Source organism: Pteronotus mesoamericanus, unplaced genomic scaffold (genome assembly GCF_021234165.1).
Source record: "Pteronotus mesoamericanus isolate MK-2021 breed Mesoamerican mustached bat unplaced genomic scaffold, CSHL_Meso_final contig_73, whole genome shotgun sequence".
NCBI classification, from domain to species: Eukaryota; Metazoa; Chordata; class Mammalia; order Chiroptera; family Mormoopidae; genus Pteronotus; species Pteronotus mesoamericanus.
This window is the reverse complement of record NW_026555245.1, coordinates 14,536,830-14,554,684: the sequence shown is the minus strand read 5'-3', so window position 1 is coordinate 14,554,684 and position 17,855 is coordinate 14,536,830.

The window sequence follows — 17,855 nt, the reverse complement described above, 5'->3', positions numbered from 1 at the left end:
AAGTTATGTCCACACAAAAAACTGCACATGTTGCTAGCAGCTTTATTCATAATTGCTAAAACCAGGAAGCAGCCAACATGTCTTTCAGTAAGTGAACAGATAAATAAACTGGTACATTCAGACAATGAAGTACTATTCAGCACTAAAAAGGAATGAGTGGACCTCTGGTCAAGATGGAGGTGTAGATAAACACAACTCATCTCCTCACACAATAACAGCAAAAATTACAACTAGACTATGAAACAAATATCACCTGTAATCATCAGAAAATTGAGCTGTATGGAAGTCTGACACCAAGGAATTAAAGCAGCCACATTCATCCAGACGGATAGGAGTGGTGGAGACAGGGAAATATGCAAAAAGGTGTGCAGCCACAAGGAGAGGCACAGTGAGGTGCAGAGGTGGGTGGTCCCACATGTACATGTGGAGGATAAAATTAGGAGGGATACCTCAGGAGTGAGGGATCCCAGTCCCATACCAAACAACCCAGCCCAGTATCCCAGTACCAGGAAGATAAGTCCCCAAAACTTCTTGCTGTAAAAACCGGGGCGGGGGGGGGCTGGGGTGGTGGAAGTAACAGCAGGATTCTCAGAAGTCTTTTCATAAAGGGCCCGCAACAGACATGGGACTTAGAGACTCTCTATCTCTAGGCTTCAGCACCAGAGCAACAGCTGGAAGGGCATCAGTGGCGTATGGGAAGAAATTGAAGTGAATGGCATCAGGGAAAGTGCCAGAAGACAGCTTCCTTCCAAACAAAACTCCAGAGGCCAGGCAATGCCATTGATCCCTCTCTGAGCCCTTCCACACACAGCCACAGAGTGGCAGCATGGGTTGCCTGGCCCTGACAATCACCTAAGGCTCTGCCCCATCCAACTTCCCAGTGCACTTTTCTACAGTAGGCCATCCTACTAAGACAGGGAGTCGAAGCAACACTACCTAATATATAGAAACAAACACAGGGAGGCTGCCAAAATGAGGAGACAAACAAATATGACCCAAATCAAAGAACACAACAAAACTTCAAAAAAAGAACTAAACAAAATGGAGATAAGCAACCTACCAGATGCAGAGTTCAAAACACTGATTATTAGGATGCTCAAGGAACCTGTTGGGTACTTCAACAGCACTAAAAAGACCCAGGCAGATATGAAGGCTATACTAAGTGAAATAAAGAAAAAAATTATAGGGAACCAACAGTGGAGGGGATAAAGCCTAGAAGCAAATCAATGATATGGAACATAAGTAAACAAAAAAACATTCAATCAGAACAACAAAATAAAAAAGATCTAAGAAAACAAGGATAGGCTAATGAGCCCCTGGGACATCTTCAAACATACCAACACTCAAATCATAGCGGTGCCTGAAGGAGAAGAAAAAGAGCAAGAAACTAAAACTTATTTGAAAAAATAATGAAAGAAAACTTCCCTAATTTGGTGAGGGAAAGAGACATACAAGCCCAGGAAGCACAGAGAATCCCAAACAATATGGACACAAAGAGGACCACATCAAGGTATATCATAATTAAAATGCCAAAAGTTAAAGATAAAGAGAGAATCTTAAAAGGAGCAAGAGAAAAGCAGAGAGTTATGTACAAAGGAGTTCCCATAAGACTGTCAGCTGATTTCTCAAATGAAACTTTTCAGGCTGGAAGGGACTGGCAAGAAGTATTCAAAGTGATGAAATTCAAAGGACGCACAACTAAATTACTCTATTGAGCAAAGCTATCCTTTAGAATTGAAAGGCAGATAAAGTGCTTCCCAGACAAGGTAAAGCTAAAATAATTCATCATCAACAAGCCATTATTATATGAAATGTTAAAGGGACTTATCTAGGAAAAAGAAGATCAAAACTATGAACATTAAAATGGCAATAATTCACAACTATCAACAATCGAATCTAAAAAAACAAACAGAAACAGAATCGTAGATATGGAGGTCATTTGGAGGATTATCAGTTGGGAGGGGGAAGGAGGAAAAGGGGCACAGATTAAGAAGTACAAAGTGGTAGATACCAAACAGACAGGGGAATGTTAAAAACAGTACAGGAAATGGGGTAGCCAAAGAACTTATATGCATGACCATGGACATGAACTAACGGGGGAATGATGGAGAGAATGGGGGCTACAGGGTGGAGGGGGACAAGGGGAGAAATTGGGACAACAGTAGTAGCATAATCAATAAAATACATTAAAAAACAAATTAAAAGAAATGAGCTATTGAGCCAGGAAAAGACATGAAAGAACCTTAAAAGCATTTAATGAAGTGGAAGTAACCAATCTGAAAGGACTACTACTTTGTGATTCCAAATATATAACATTCTATAAGAAGCAAAGCTATTGAGGCAGTAAAATGATCAGTAGTTTCCAGAGGTTACAGAAAAAGAGAGATGAATAGGCAGAGCACAAATATTTTTACAGCAGTGAAAGTAGTATGATACTATAATAGTAGAAAAATATCATCTTAATATCTGTCTAAACCCACAGAATGTACAACTATGGACTTTGGGCAATAAAGTTGTGTCAGTGTAGGTTCATTAATTCTAACAAATGCACCACTCTGTTGTGGCGTGTTGATAGTGGGAGAGGCTGTGTACATGTAGAGCAGGAGGCATATAGGAATATGGGAAATCTATGTACTCTCTGCCCAATTTTGATGTGAACCTAAAACTGCTCCTTAAAAGTGTATTTAAAAGAAAGAAAACACTATAAATTTAAGAAGTAATATCTTTATGAATTAACATAATCTAAATCATTGCTTACTGATATGAATACCCAAATCTATTATTTTAAGAGGTTTAAAAAGGATGGACTGATACTTGATACAAGTTGGTTCCTAAATTTCTAGATGACTTGAGTAGTTCATTAGACAGAGGTAATTTTATTTCAAAGTAAATTACAAAGAAAAAGAGCAAATTAAGATACTATTTATATCTTACATTGAAATTATATAATTAACTTATATGATTGCTTCCACAAAAAAACATTTGTTAAAATTTTTCATTTATCCTTAGAGAGAGGGGGAGTGAAGGAGAAAGAGAGGGAGAGAAACGTTGATTGTTTGCCTCTTCTACATGTGCCCTGACCGGGGTTACTGAACCTGCAATGTAGGCACGTGCCCTGACCGGGAATCAAACAGGCAACATTTAGCTTTATAGAACGATGCCCAACCAAATGAGCCACATCATTCAGGGCCACAAATCAACATTTTAATGTCTGAAAACATGTGCCTTATATGATTTTAGACATGCTTTTTCTTGATTTATCAGAACTGAGAAATTTTTGTTGAATTACTTTTCTAATTACTTTTTCCTGTTGTTAACAAGATTATTTAGGTCTGCAGTCACTACCTGATTTCTACCAGCTTTAATCAAAGAAAGATCACTGAATAAATTAACCTGCAACAATGGTAAGTCCCATCTGGCCAAAAGGATCTTTTTCTTCCCTAATTGGTCACTTGAAAATTCTCATAAAATCTTCTTTTTCATTTTGGAACCTTATTTGTTTTCCTGGTTGTAAATATTGGAAGAATATAAGGAAGCAGAAAAAAATATCAGCAATAAACCAGAATTCCCTAGGCAAGGCAACCACTGTTAACATTTTAGCAGTTTTATTTAGAATTTTTATGTATTTTCAACACTAAGAAAATATATCTCTAACTTTGCATCTTATTTTTAAAATATTTTTATAAATTCTTTATAAACTCCACTGTTAAAGGCTAAGGATATCCTATTAACAATAATAATTCCTTTAACCATTTTCCTATTGCCAAGTATTATGAGGTTACAATGAATATCTTTTTCACAGCAAAGTGTGTCTACATTTTAAGAACTCCTTACTTGTACTTTTCTAAATGATATCATATTGGCCTTAAAGATAATTCAAATATATGTGTTATAAATAAACGATGAATACAATTATATTTTTCTTTACCACATGAAATTGTCATGTAGATCTATATCATTTTATCAAACATTTCCCACATATTCCTACCTTCCTTACTCCTCAATACATAAGAGGTTTTTTTCTCCCTTCAGCAGTCTGTGTGGTAATTCATTTCATCTAGTTTTGGCTATAGTCCATGTTATTGAAGAAGTTCTTTTAAAATCAGGAAAAATTATTTTGGGCCCATTTCTACCCCACTAATCCCCAGTGAGTATAAGGAATAGAGGAATAGACAAGAAAGCAGGAGTGTTCAGAGAAATTTCGTGAGGGTTGATAAGACAGGGAGATCTGAGCTATAACCATGCCACATCACCACGCAGAAAACGCTACAGACTGCATAGTCAGTCTGTTCCCAGAGAAGATTCATAACTTGTGAGGAAGGTCTAGGTTAGAGAAGTGAATGGATCATACAACTAAGATTGAGAAAGGCTTGGTGATGGAAAGGCTTTTCTAATTCAGGGGCTCTGGTGTGCTTTGGGGGATCCTGTAAACCTGTCAGAGTCAAAGGCTTTGAGGGATATTTTTCTTTTTTGATTTTTCTTTTAGGTACACAGTGCCTTCTATTTGAGGAGAGGAAGCAGAAAGATGGATCTCAAGGTCAAGAAGCAGCATGGAAGCAATGAAAATAACAAAGCTTTGGGGTCAAGTCTATGTGAGTTCAAGTCAGGCTATTTACTGCGTAGGGTGTGTTAGACAAAGTTCTTGGCCACTCCAACTCTCTATTTTCTCTCCTGGGTAATAAATAACTCAAACAATTGTGACAACTGGTGTAAAGCATGAAGCTGTTTACCCGGTACGGGATAGATGTTTAAAAGGCATTCATTCCCCTCCCTGCCTCCAGATGACCTCCACTTCCAGCAGTCCTTTCTGTTTCTCCTCCAGACTCAACAGTTATGAGATTAAGGAGACTCTGGATTCTTTCTAGGTTGTCCAGCCCATTGCACGATGTGGAGGAAGAGAAATATACAGGTAAATACTGTGATAATTTACAACCTCATATGGGTTAACTTTTAGAAATAGACCATATAATTCTATTGCATAATTCAGTTATTTATTGTATGTAAAACCAGTTATTAAAGATCAGTGTTGGAAGGAGGGCATTTTTTCCAACATTTTGTATTTGAAGCTGAGGAATTTCCTGTGACATGCAAAATAATCTTCCCCCTCTGCCTGGATCACTGTTTTTCTCACTTTTCCCTGATTTTACAACTTGTAGCCAATTAGTTAGTTTTCAGACCATCAAATCCACCTATACTTTCAGCTGTCTACTAGATTCACTTGAGTGGTAATTTTACCCTGCTCATTTGTTAAAATCAATTTAAGAAAAATGCAGTTTTAAATGAATTCTTTAAGAAATTAAAGGCATTTAATTAATTAAAACAAAGAGGATATATATGGCAATGCTTTTATAAAATATTTAGTGTAATCTGACTTTTCCTATCAACTAAATTTTATATCAACTGGAATTTTTTGTTTTGATAATTTAAAAGGTTGAACTAAAAATTGCCCTCCTATTGATGTTTACATATCATAGTTTTATCTAAGGAAAAACATCTTGCTGAGAAGACATTTGGCCTCTAGTAGAGCTCATCCACAGTCACTATCACTCTCCTATGGATCCTAAATACACCCTGAGCAAAAAAATTCTAGGTTGAAAAGCTGTCCATTAACTTAATTTTCTTTTATCTTAATAGTTGTCAATTAGTTCTCATAAGTGTTTGCACCAGAACTTCAAGTACCTAAATGATACAGTTGCACCTGCTACTCAGATTAAGAAACAGATGACAGATAGGATTATTAGTGTAGTTTATTTAAATGTTGAATGAACAAAGAATATCACTCCTTAGGTACGAAGTGTCGTAATTGGTAACTAAAATGTGTTTTCCTAATGCCTATTTTTCTTTTGGTTAATAATTTTCTGTTTCATTTGTTGATTATCCTTGTAGAAAGCTACACCAACAGACAGTCTCTAAAACTTGCTCATTTATTCAATCTCCCCCTTGCCCCTGTTTCAGCCCCTAACAGTTCTTGTACCTCAGCCATATAGTAGGCAGAATAATGGCCTCCCAAAGAAGTCTATGTCCTAATCCTTGGAACTTGTGACTATGTTACCTTACATTGCAAGGGGTGTAGGAGTTCTTAGAAGATGTGATTAAGACTATGCACCTTGAAAAAGGGAGGTTATCCTAAATAATATGGGTGGGCCCAATCTAATCACATGAGTCCTTCAAAGAACCTTTCTGACTTGAGATAAGAATCAGAGAGAGGTCACAGGGAGATGCCCTCTTGCTGTCTTTGAAGATGAAGGAGAGGGGGCGTGAGCCAAGGAATGCAGGGCAGTGCTCTAGAGGCTGGAAAGGGCAAGGGAACAGATACTCCCCCAGAGCCTCCAGAAGTGCATCTAGCCTGCTGACACTGATTTTAGTGCAGTGAGATCCTCAGAACTCTAACCTAGAGAACACTAAGACAATAAACTTTTATTGTTTTAAGCCACTAACATTGTGGGAATTTGTTATACCAACAATAGAAAACTGATTAAAAAAACCCACAAGACTTACTCTCATTGTAAAAGAAAAAAATATTTGTGGACCAGCTGACTACTGTGCTTTTCATATGAGTAATGTCATTCACAACTCTATGATATTACTTCTAAAATATGTTTCTATATTAAGACAATCTATATGGTGAATCCCCCCAACTTTTTGAGAGATGGAAGATTTTGAGGTTATACATAAGCCACATTCCTGGTGCCACCTTTTGATTTCTGTCATTCTCTTTTGCTCTCTACTCCAGAAGACTTCAACTATGTGTTCCTGCAAAGAGGATGTAATTCTGACCTCTCATACTATGTGTGCACTGTAGTGCACCTGTGAATGCTGAGAAAGGCTGAAAAAAAAGAATGCATGAAAAAGAGACTAATTACTTCTTTGTAGAAACAAAACCATAAATATTTTGGCCAGAATGATAACAATGTCTTGTTAAGTGAAGAATGGTGATTGATTAAAAAAATGTGTTTTCTACAGGATCAAGAAAATAAATTGTTCAAAATATAGAACAGGAAAAATCCCCTATTATTATAATTCTATTTATAGTTTTGAACAATTATTCTTCTCATTTATTCTTTCACCTAACAAAATACTTTTTATTTTTAAGAAAGTACTTAAAAATTATCAAAAATAGCATTAATCATGTTCATTAAATTTTGGCACATCTATGACCAGATGCTTTAAATAAAAACAATACGTATCTTTTAAATATATCCTAGAAAAAACTGCAGGCAGAATGTTGGGTTTCAACATTTTAAATAGAATAGGAAAAAGAGAAGCTTTGTAAGTGATATCTAATAATAGAGATTTTGTGATAATTCAGAAATGTATTTGGTCATTATTGAATTCCAAGTTATTAAAAAGTACTCAAACACTGGTTGGTGTGGATTGAGTGTCAGCCTGTAAACCACAGTGTCGCTGGTTCAATTTCCAGTCAGGGCACATGCCTGGGTTGTGGGCCAGGTCCCCAGGAGGGAGCATACAAGAGGCAACTACACACTGTTTTCCTCTCTTTCTCCCTCCTTTCCTGTCTCTTTAAAAATAAATCAATAAATTCTGAAAAAAAAGTAATCAAAATCTGGAGTTTTTGTAATACAGGCTTAACTCCAAATATAATCATGTCCCATTAATATATCATTATTTTTGACAACTAAAATGACATTTTCTTTATAATCTAAAATTTTGACTTGTGAAAAACTTGGTCAGGATTTCCATCACTCTACATTAGTAATGAGGTTTTATTGCATGTAAGTAAAGGGTATGTGAATGGTTAGTATACAATTTGATTAGCTTTGACATTTGAAACCATCACCAGAACCAAAATAATGAGCATTTCCATTATCTCCTAAATTTTCCTCTTGTCCCTTGCTAATCCATCTTAGGCCTTATCTCTAGACCCCTGTAGCCACTAACCTGCTTTTTGTTACTATAGATAAATTTGAATTTTCTAAAATTTTGCATTGTTAAAGTTACACAATTTGTATCTTTCTTTGCCTGACATCTTTCACTCAGCATGATTTTGCTGCTTATATCAGTATTTCCTCCCTTCCTATTTCTGAGTATTATTCCTAAATTTGATTTTTTAAATTCATATAATGAACTTCCAGTGAGCAAATTAATGAACTGGGATTCACAGTTATTTCCATTGCTAAATGTTACATGCACTTTGCAAGATAATATTACTAAATTAACATATTATTACTATTTCAAAATGTTAACCTCAGACATTACACTACTGTGGCAACAAGCAAATGGCCCTTAGCAAATGGTTATTGCTGCATGAAACGGGAAGGGAGTTTTGAGAGGGGAAAATAACACGACGTCCCTTGTGCCATCCCTGCTGGTTCCTGAGATGCCTGACAAGGAAAACTGACAAAATCCCAGTGGAAGAATTTATATTTTCTGTGCTTTGTCATTTTGAAGGATTACACTACAATATTTAGAACAGATGAGCAAAGCACATGTAAAACATGATTTCCAATAAAGCTTCTGGAACGATAAAGATTTGAGTAAGGGAGGAGGGAGTATCTTCTAGACCACAGCCATCTCAGAAGATACTATTTGTCTTCCTTAAAGTGCAAAAGATCTATTAAAAAAGAACAGAAGAGGCAGTGAAGCTAATTCTAGAATTATATATCCTTTAATTCTGGTGCTGCAGACATGTTTGCAATGTTAATTAAGAAGAAAAACAAATATATTTCCAATGGTCTAAGCACTGAGCAATTGTTCACAAAAGAGAATTCTCCACTTATCAAAAGAGTCTTCGTAAACAAATCAGACCAACGTAGCTTAGAGTGGAAATTAGAAAATACCAATGCTGGTCAGAAACAAAAGAGGAAAAAAAACCCTTCTATCAATATCCAATATGTTCTTTATCACTCATTTTTTCATTGCTCCTGCCCAGTGAAATCCAACCCTGACAGCTTCTCCATCGCCTTTTCAGGTTTAACTTCCTTGGCCCAGTGGGTAAATGCTAAGGTTTTTCTGAGCTTCGCAGTCAGCCCTCCTTTTCCTCTCTGACAATCTCATCCACTCCCGTGCCTTTAATTAGCACCTATACATGATGACTCACAATAGTATTATTTCCAGCTGAGACCTCTCCTCACAGCTCTAGAAATACATATCCTTTCACTTACTTAAAAATTCCTCTTGAGTGTTTCAAAGCCATTTCAAAATCAACATGCCAAAAATAAACTTTTGATCTTCCTCCCAAACAAGATCTTCTTCTACAATTCCCCATCTCTGTGAGTGATTCATCCAGTCACCCCTACACAGGGACCATCCTTAACACTTCCCTCCCTTACATATCTCCCACATCTAAGCCATCCTTAATGCTTGTTTTCTTTGCCCTCTAAACATAGTGTCTCTCTGGAATCGGTCCATTCCCATTCATCCACTGCTTTCATCGAAGTCCAAATTGCCACTGTGGACAAGCGCAGTAACTCATGAACAAGTGAACCCATACTTCTTCCGGTGCCCTCTATTCGTTCGCAGTGCAGCCAGAGAGATCTTCAAACCACAAACCATATTCTCCTCTTGCCCCTTTCGGCACACTTGAAATTCACTCAAAATTTTAATTCTACCTACCAAATATCCCTTGAATCTGTCCATCTTTCTCCAATCCCAATGCCACTCAACTAGACCCTGATAGCATCACTGTCTCTTGCCTAGATTATATCATCCATTTTGGAACTGTTTGTTCCATCTCTAGTCTTTGCCTTCCTAATTTGTTTTATAAGTGCAAATTCATTGTTCTAAAGAAAAAGATTATTTCTCTCCCTTGCTTAAACTACTGAATTGAAATCATACAAATAGAAAAAGAATGATTAGCATGAAACTATGAATATACATAAATATCACTTTCAACTTATATGAGTCTTTCATATATGAGACTTCCCCACTCCTAGAATGTCTAAGACACAAGAAACAAAAATAAACAGTTAAATTTTTTATGCATTTTCCAATAAGATATAAAGTATATTACATAGATGTTTCAACTAAGTCAGAATACTTACTGTGAAGAGAAGCCCTTGGTAAATATAACCTACTAGAGGTATGAGAGTAAACATGCCTATGAGCTGCTAAGGGGTCTAAGCTGGGTCTACCACCTATAAAAAGAAAACTTATTCAAAAAATGTTTACTGAACAGCATTTTTTCATTAGGTTAGTGAACAACTTTTGGTACATACAGAGGTATAAAAAAATGGTCCTTATGTTCAAGGTGCTCATAATCTAGTTGAGATATAGCTAATATATAAGATAAAGTCCAAAAGCATGCAGTCAGAAGCTATCACAGAAGGAAAAAAACAAAGTCAGGGAAAAGAGATTAATAGGTACATATAAGCTTTGTAGGAAATAAACAGAAGGAGGAGACCTAAATAAGAATTTAATAAAAAGGTGGAGATGAAGTAGTCTATAGGTAGGGGACCAGGAGGTTTGCCTTAAGGAATTAATTATCAAAAAAAATTTGGTTATATAGACAACTTGGACATTTTGTGATATGGTGAGGAATTGTGGTATGCCATAATATTTTATCTGGTTTGAGTTCATTATATGTTTAGCAGTGCTTTTAAGTCCCTAATTATTTTATATTATTAAAATCATTTGTCATTCATTTGACCATAAGCCATCTTAGATGTCAAGAGACACACCCCTGGCATGTTAAATGAATGTTGGCCTGTGAATTTTGCACAGATAATTTACATCTGGACAAACCACTGAAATGACTCACACAACCAGATGATGATATCATAGTTGTTGGCTTAATATATTCAAAACATGTACGTAAAACTGCAATAAATTCTCTTAAATGAAAATTTATTAAGTATCTTCATATATAAGTAGCTTTCCAACCTGATATATTATGCTAGAAATGACACCTCAGTCAGTCACATTACCTCAGCTTTAAATTATGCCAGCATGTTCTATGTGAGTAAGGTAGTTACAAGGACATGCTGAGTCCTGTCTCATGAACAACATTTAAGGAGCAAGGCAAAAAAAGTATTTAGCATTTTTCAATTTATATTTTATGAGGCCAGTAGAGACCATTGAAAAACAAACTATATCAGATAAACATTTATCCCCAGATTTTGTGAATAAAGTACCACATCAAACAGCTAATATATATTTTTTATTTTCTAGTTGATTTCTTTTTTCAGTTGCTGTTCAGTTACAGTTGTCCTGACTTTTTCCCCATTGCTCTCCCCTGCCCTGTCCTCCTCTCCCCACTTCCAGTCAATCACTCTCATTGTCCACACCCATGAGTCCTCTATTCATGTTCCTTGACTTGCCCCTTCCCAATCTTTCCCTTGTTATCCTTCTTCCCCTTCCCCTCTAGGGTTCCCTTTTCTCCACAACCTCACCAGCACTGTTGTTTGTTTACTTATTAATGATGGCCATTCTGACAGGTGTGAGGTGGTGTCTCATTGTGGTTTTAATTTGCATCTCTCTGATGGCTACTGATGTTGAGCATTTTTTCATGTGTCTCTAGGCCCTGCGTATGTCTTCCTAGGAGAAGTGTCCTTCAGGTCCTTTGCCCAGTTTTTAATTGGATTGTTTGTATTCCTGCTGTGGAGTCATGTGAATTCTTCATATATTTTGGTTTAGTTGATTTCTAAGTTCTGAGACAGTTTGAAATTTTTTCATGTAAAAGCACAATAGCAAAGAACTAACTTCTTTATTTTTAGACGATCTCTAAGTTCTGATACATGTTCAAAATGATGAGTTTCACAGTTCAGCAATTCTCCTTTGATTTCATCATTTCCAAAGTAGAGAAAAAAAGAGTAGTTTAAGGCAAACCATAAATTAAGTACATGAACTTGAAAAAAAATTAATAGTTCAAGTTCAAGGTTATAGTTCAACTAATAAAGTATGCTCCTAACAAAAAAGATCAGTCACTTTCATTCACCTTTTTGGAATATTTCTAAGTTATTTTTTGCCCTTTGTAATAAAAAGGTGATATATTGTAAATGTCAAGATTAGATGATATATTAAATATTTCAACATTTGGGAAAACAAAAATCTCTTTTTCTCCTATACAGTTTCAAACTAATTTGTCCTGTTTTTATATCCTAGTAATTTAAACACACTGTGGTCTCTGTTCATTCTTCAGAGATATCATTTCATTAGTTTTCATGTCTTATAGCACAGTTGGGGCTAGAGTCCTCAAAATGAGTTGGAGTGAATTTAAAGGGGAATGGCTATAGTCTCAGGAATACCAGCTGCCAAATGCTTCAACTTACCCAGTAACAACTGAAACCCAAAGTAATTGTTCCTCGCTATAAAACTCTTTACCTAACAATATCACATGGTTTTATGTGATTCCTACATTATACTTAGAAGGTAGTACTATTTACATTTTTGTCAGGTTACAAAATATATCTGAATCTAATCCAAGCTTGCTGAACTAGTAATGGTTTACCAGATATGCTTTCTTAACTGTACCCTTCCCAAGCAAAGCTACCAAATTCAGCAGGCATGGATATTTGACCTCAAGCAACTAACAGCCCATAAGATTGTCTGGAGAATTTGAACCAAGACTATTGTCAATCACATGTAGGCGCTGGAAATGAAGGTCCACGCTGCAGTCTGAGGGACCACTAAATGACTTTACTAAGCCATATCAAGTATGAGCAAGCAAAAGAAACTTATTAAGAAAATAAAATGAAGTCAACCCACTAACATCAAAGGGAAAATGACATGAAGGGAATCATGCAACTTAAACAGAAAAAGAAAGGGATCTCATAGCTGGTTTTCCGGCTCTGATCTCCAAGATGTGGCTGTACTTTATTTCCTGATCTTGGATGACAATGAAATTGAGTACTGGAGACTTAAGATAAATCTCCTTGCTTAAACTAGCCTGAGCAGGCTCTGTTACAACCAAAACTTTATTTAAAAAACAGTAGTAGAGACATGACTTGAATCATCATTTTCTGGATTTTATTCTTAGTGCAATTTGGTGTTCAAAAAATTGTGAATTTTCCCTTCCTTATGCAATTCATTCATTCAATACCTTAAATAGAATGTCAGAATATGCTCACTGGTATAACCTTCTATTCTCTCTATATAGAGATAGAAAGATTGGCTGTATAGAATTGTTGTTATATATAATTAGGAAAATAATAATTAAGTTAAAAATAATTAGGAAAAATAGATAAATAAAAAGAGTCTTGAAAATCATAGGTCTCTTGAATAAGTGATTCTAAATTATGTTTTCTGTAACCTAAACTAAAAAACAGATTCTCTCTACCATAAAACTTTAAAGCAGACTTCCACATGACTGTGAAATAGGACTAATGTAAACAAAAGCCAGTTTCTACATTTAGAGCCAATGTGATATGCAAGGAAATGTGCTGTCATGTCTTCAAGCACAGTTTATCATATGTCATCTTTGAAGGCTGCCTATGTATTTGTGGTATTTTTCACATAATGCATGTTAAATCCTCACAACAATCTCATAAGGAAAGTGTTCCCCCATTTCATAGGTAAGAAAACTGAGGCTCACAGAGCCCTTGCCAACTTAACAGAGAAGGCAAGTTATAAAACTAAGATTGAAGAGACTATCATGTAACTTTAATCCACTTTTGCCAATAGATGAGAGAGAAGAGGACACATTTTAAAGAACTGTCTTTCATCTAATAGATAACTTTATTAATAAATGAAATTGCTTAGGTAGAGGGAAAGAATCAAGACAATAATCAAATCAAATATGCAACTTCCCCCTTCTTTGTTCTCATAGATTCTGGTCCCACGTCTCCCTCTTTCTTTCTCTTCCTCTCTCTCCCTCCCTCTCTCCCTCCTTCTACCTCTCCCTTCTGCATACATGCACACACAAATAATGATGTAGATCCTGCCACATACTTCATTAAATGGGAATAGTAATTTGATGACAGTTTTCTCTTGGGACTTTGTTTCTCTCATTCTGCTTTATAACAACATATTTTTAATTGCTAATCATAACTGATCCACCTAGATGTTTTATACACATGTGGCAATCTTGGGCAGAATCTAGGACTATCATTTCAGAAGGTATTTCCACTACAGCAGAAGTCCATTCTAAAAGTTAGATTCCAGCCATAAGATGAACATTACACTGTATCTGAATTGTATATTTCCTCCAATTCAATAATACTTGCCTGTGTCAGAAAATACCTTTCCTTTTTAGGTTCAAAAGTTTTAAAATACAGACATTGAGCAATTTACTGTAAGATTGTTGGTTAAATGTTTGATAAATATGGGCAAGTGCACATGTAATAACTGAATCAATAAAATGATGCCATCATATAAGAACAAAATATTCTACATTCCTAAGAACCGTGACATTTATTGATAATAGGTCAGAAAGAATCATGGAAAACCAGACATGAATAAAAGCCATGGAACAATTTCATACAACATTTCTATTGTACCGATGAGGAGATTAAGGCTTTTCCAGGTGACCAGCAGAGTAGCGATGCCTACCTGGTATTCTTTGTAATACAATTATTTCCCTAGCTAACTATGAGCTCTCGAATGGCGAGGAATATATATTTTATTTATCTGTGTATCCATAACACCCAACAACTTACAAGGTTGAGCACGTCTGTGTTGTAAGTGGTTGAATGAGTGAAGAATCTGTAAGATACAACTCAGATCCCCAAAACATGAGTTATAACAAAGGCAAAGCAGTATATGAATGCTGTTTTAACACAGCCTTTACCATGGTTTCCACTGCATTGAGTGTTCCTACTTGGCTTGCAAAGCATCCCAAGAATGCTGTTGTGACATGGAAGATGGACAGGGAAGACAGGAGACATCTGGAGCCTCCCCAAGTCCAGAAATATCTTTTTATTCTTAGTAGCCCTGAGCCCTGAGTATGAATCAGGGTCCTCTCTCATAACTTCCTCTGAGCCAGCAGATAAAAAAAAAAAATAGAGCTGGTATCTCCGGTATGACTCGCAAGCCCTGGTCTTCCTAAATGCACACTGTGGGAGAACAAGCTACCTGTAGTCTTTCTCTCCAAGTGCAGTACACACCAGTTATGAGCTCAGCCCACATGACAACATTTGGATTGTGTCTCTAGATTAGGCTGCATGAACTGACCAATCATGTGTGCTCTTCATAGAGACTGTACACCAACACAAAACTCCGCTCAGCTACAGATTCAGGAGTTTACACTCTTTCTTAGAACTTGTTGTTTGGAGTTAGGCTGCTTCTCCATCTTCCTTGGACTCAGCATCTGCTTTCTTGTGATATTTAGGATTTTGTTCAAATGTTATAAGGGTCAAAAGATCATTGAAAAGAGGTGATCTGTGGACAGCAATGGACAACCATCCAGTTCTAGTATTTCTGGGAATGCCTAAAGAATCCAGCATGCTGGAATAGGTAGATCGATCAGCCACATCACACACTTTCTGCCTCCCCAGCTAATGTGTCCTTCAGCAAGGAGGTAGTGGCTTTCCAGGTTACAGAAGAACTTTATCTGCAATAAGAGTCACATTGGCAACTTTTGAAACAAAATCACTGCATAAATGTGAAGTATGAGATTAACACCATGACCAGAAGGAAAAACACAGAACAGAACCAATCACTTACTGTCTTTTCCAGCAAAAAAAAAAAAAAAAACAAAAAAAACTATACAGTGAATTAACCAGTGTTTCAAAAGATTTAAATAATGTAGTCTTTTTTTTTACTTTTGTGTATCTGGAACAAAACACACACTGTTCTTAGGTTCCCTCAACCTTTGTTTTCTCTAACAATCTCTGAATTCCCTTCAGAAGTTAGCTTTTCTTCTCAAACAATCTATGACAACTTCCTGAGAAGTTCTATCAATGTTTTTTAAATGTTGTAATACATTAATCTTTATACCTTGACTGCTTCCAAAAAGGAGGTAAGGAAAATTAGATCATGAATGTCAGCTATCTGTATTATTGAACTTTAAACAACACAACAGGAATGCAGTCCTTCAAGTAGCCTGTTGTTCTCGAGCCCTGAAGCTGTGCTGGCTGCTCTCCAGCACTACGGGCCTGGATTCTTTTGGGGGATGATGAACCTCTAGACATTCAGGAGAGTGCAAATGATTTCATATGGCATTAGCCAGAGAAAAGGTATACTGTCTTTTTGAGAAGAAAAAATATCCAAATGACCAGTATGAAAAAGCCAAAGGGTCTCCAAACACTTGTCTATAGATTCTGTGACTTCTCTTTTATCTTTGCTACTTCCCTGGAGCTAACTTGTCCCAGGTTTGTCACTCAGTTGCCCTACTAGGACACCTCACATTTCATACAATCCTTTCCCGGCCGATCTTTTCCTTGTCCGCTCCTGTCCCATAAGGCCATGGGCAGTAATGAGTATGAGCTCAAAATGTGAGGTGTAGACTTTCTGAAATTTTGAACCAAGGAGCAAGGAGGGAAATGGTTTTAACTAATTCACTAATAATACTCAAGAACTAACTGACTACAAGGGTCTAAAGAATGCCTGTCACTACTACTGCCTCAGTGATTCCACTAGGTTTCAGGTAAGCAGGCTTAAATTCCTCACAATTTCTGCTGGAGCAGAATATGATCAAATAATTAAGGGGTTCAAGTTAATTCCAGAGCATGTGAAAGATTACTAAAAAATGAAGAATAAGCATCAATCAAGTCTCCATGTCCAAATAATTAATGTTAAATTCTCATCCAAACACTACGTTGACAAGCATGGGTAACTGTTATAGACTGAAAAATTGCTATTAATAAAATATTTAGGCAGCCCACAAAAAAGTCCATTTTTTCACCGTCAGTTCTGAAGAAAACCTTGGTTGAAGAAGTCTGAGATACCAAATTCTATTTCCAGATCTATGACTAGCTCTGTAACCTAGGATGAATCATTTAAGGTCTTTCAGGGATTTTTTTCATCTTTCCAATGGACATAGCTATACCTGTTACAACACAGGAGCTTGTTGTGATAAATTCATATCTATGATAGTATATAGGAAGCTGCTTTCAAAGTACAAAAGGTTATGCGGTGGATTTATTAATTTTATTATGTCTCATGCATTGCATTACAGCACAGATCTGATTTGTATTTTAACTGCTTTCAGTGCTGTCAGACAAAGAAATGCATTCCTGTCACTGTGCTCCGGAGGCCAAGTCTCACATATGGACAACCCTGAAAGCCAGCAAAGTGTGACAACAAAAGTGTGGATTTAGCAGGTTTCAAAACTCAGCTCTGGTGCATATGGGTAAGACACTTAACCTCTCTGAGCCTCAGTTTCTTTATCTGTAAAAGAGGGGTGATAACAGAGATGTCTTGAGGTTGAAACAGAATAAGGCAAGAAAAGTACCTGACACTATTGAATTAAGTGTTAGCTGATCTTTGTTATCTTGGGCTTTGCAGCATCCATGCAGCAAGATCCCCCAGACCATCTACATATCTATAATTAATTATTTACATGATTGTTCACACTCATTTCATGTATTTTATATTGTCTCTTAAATTAGCACCTGAAAAGACATGAGTAGGTCTTACAATTTTCTGTATTTTGTATAGTATTTAGTATGATTGTGAGCACACAGTAGACAGATTAAAGTGGTTTGAATTATTTGAAAATTCTTAAATATTTCAATTAGTCAGAAAAGTTGAGTAGGGAGTATCCATAAGCCATATAGCTAAACTCAGCCTCAGGAATATAAATGATATGTAACCACAAACACAAATCGATATGCACCTTAGATATCTTCCATCAAACCACTTACTAACTCTAAATTCTACAGTGATCTTCCTCTATGTTCTTCCTGCATTCCTTATCCTGAGGAAGAGACATGTGCATGATCCTAAAACTTGGGGGGTACCATCTCTCTATATCAAGGCAAAAACACGTTTGAATGTACCCCAATTCTGTTAAAGAAGCA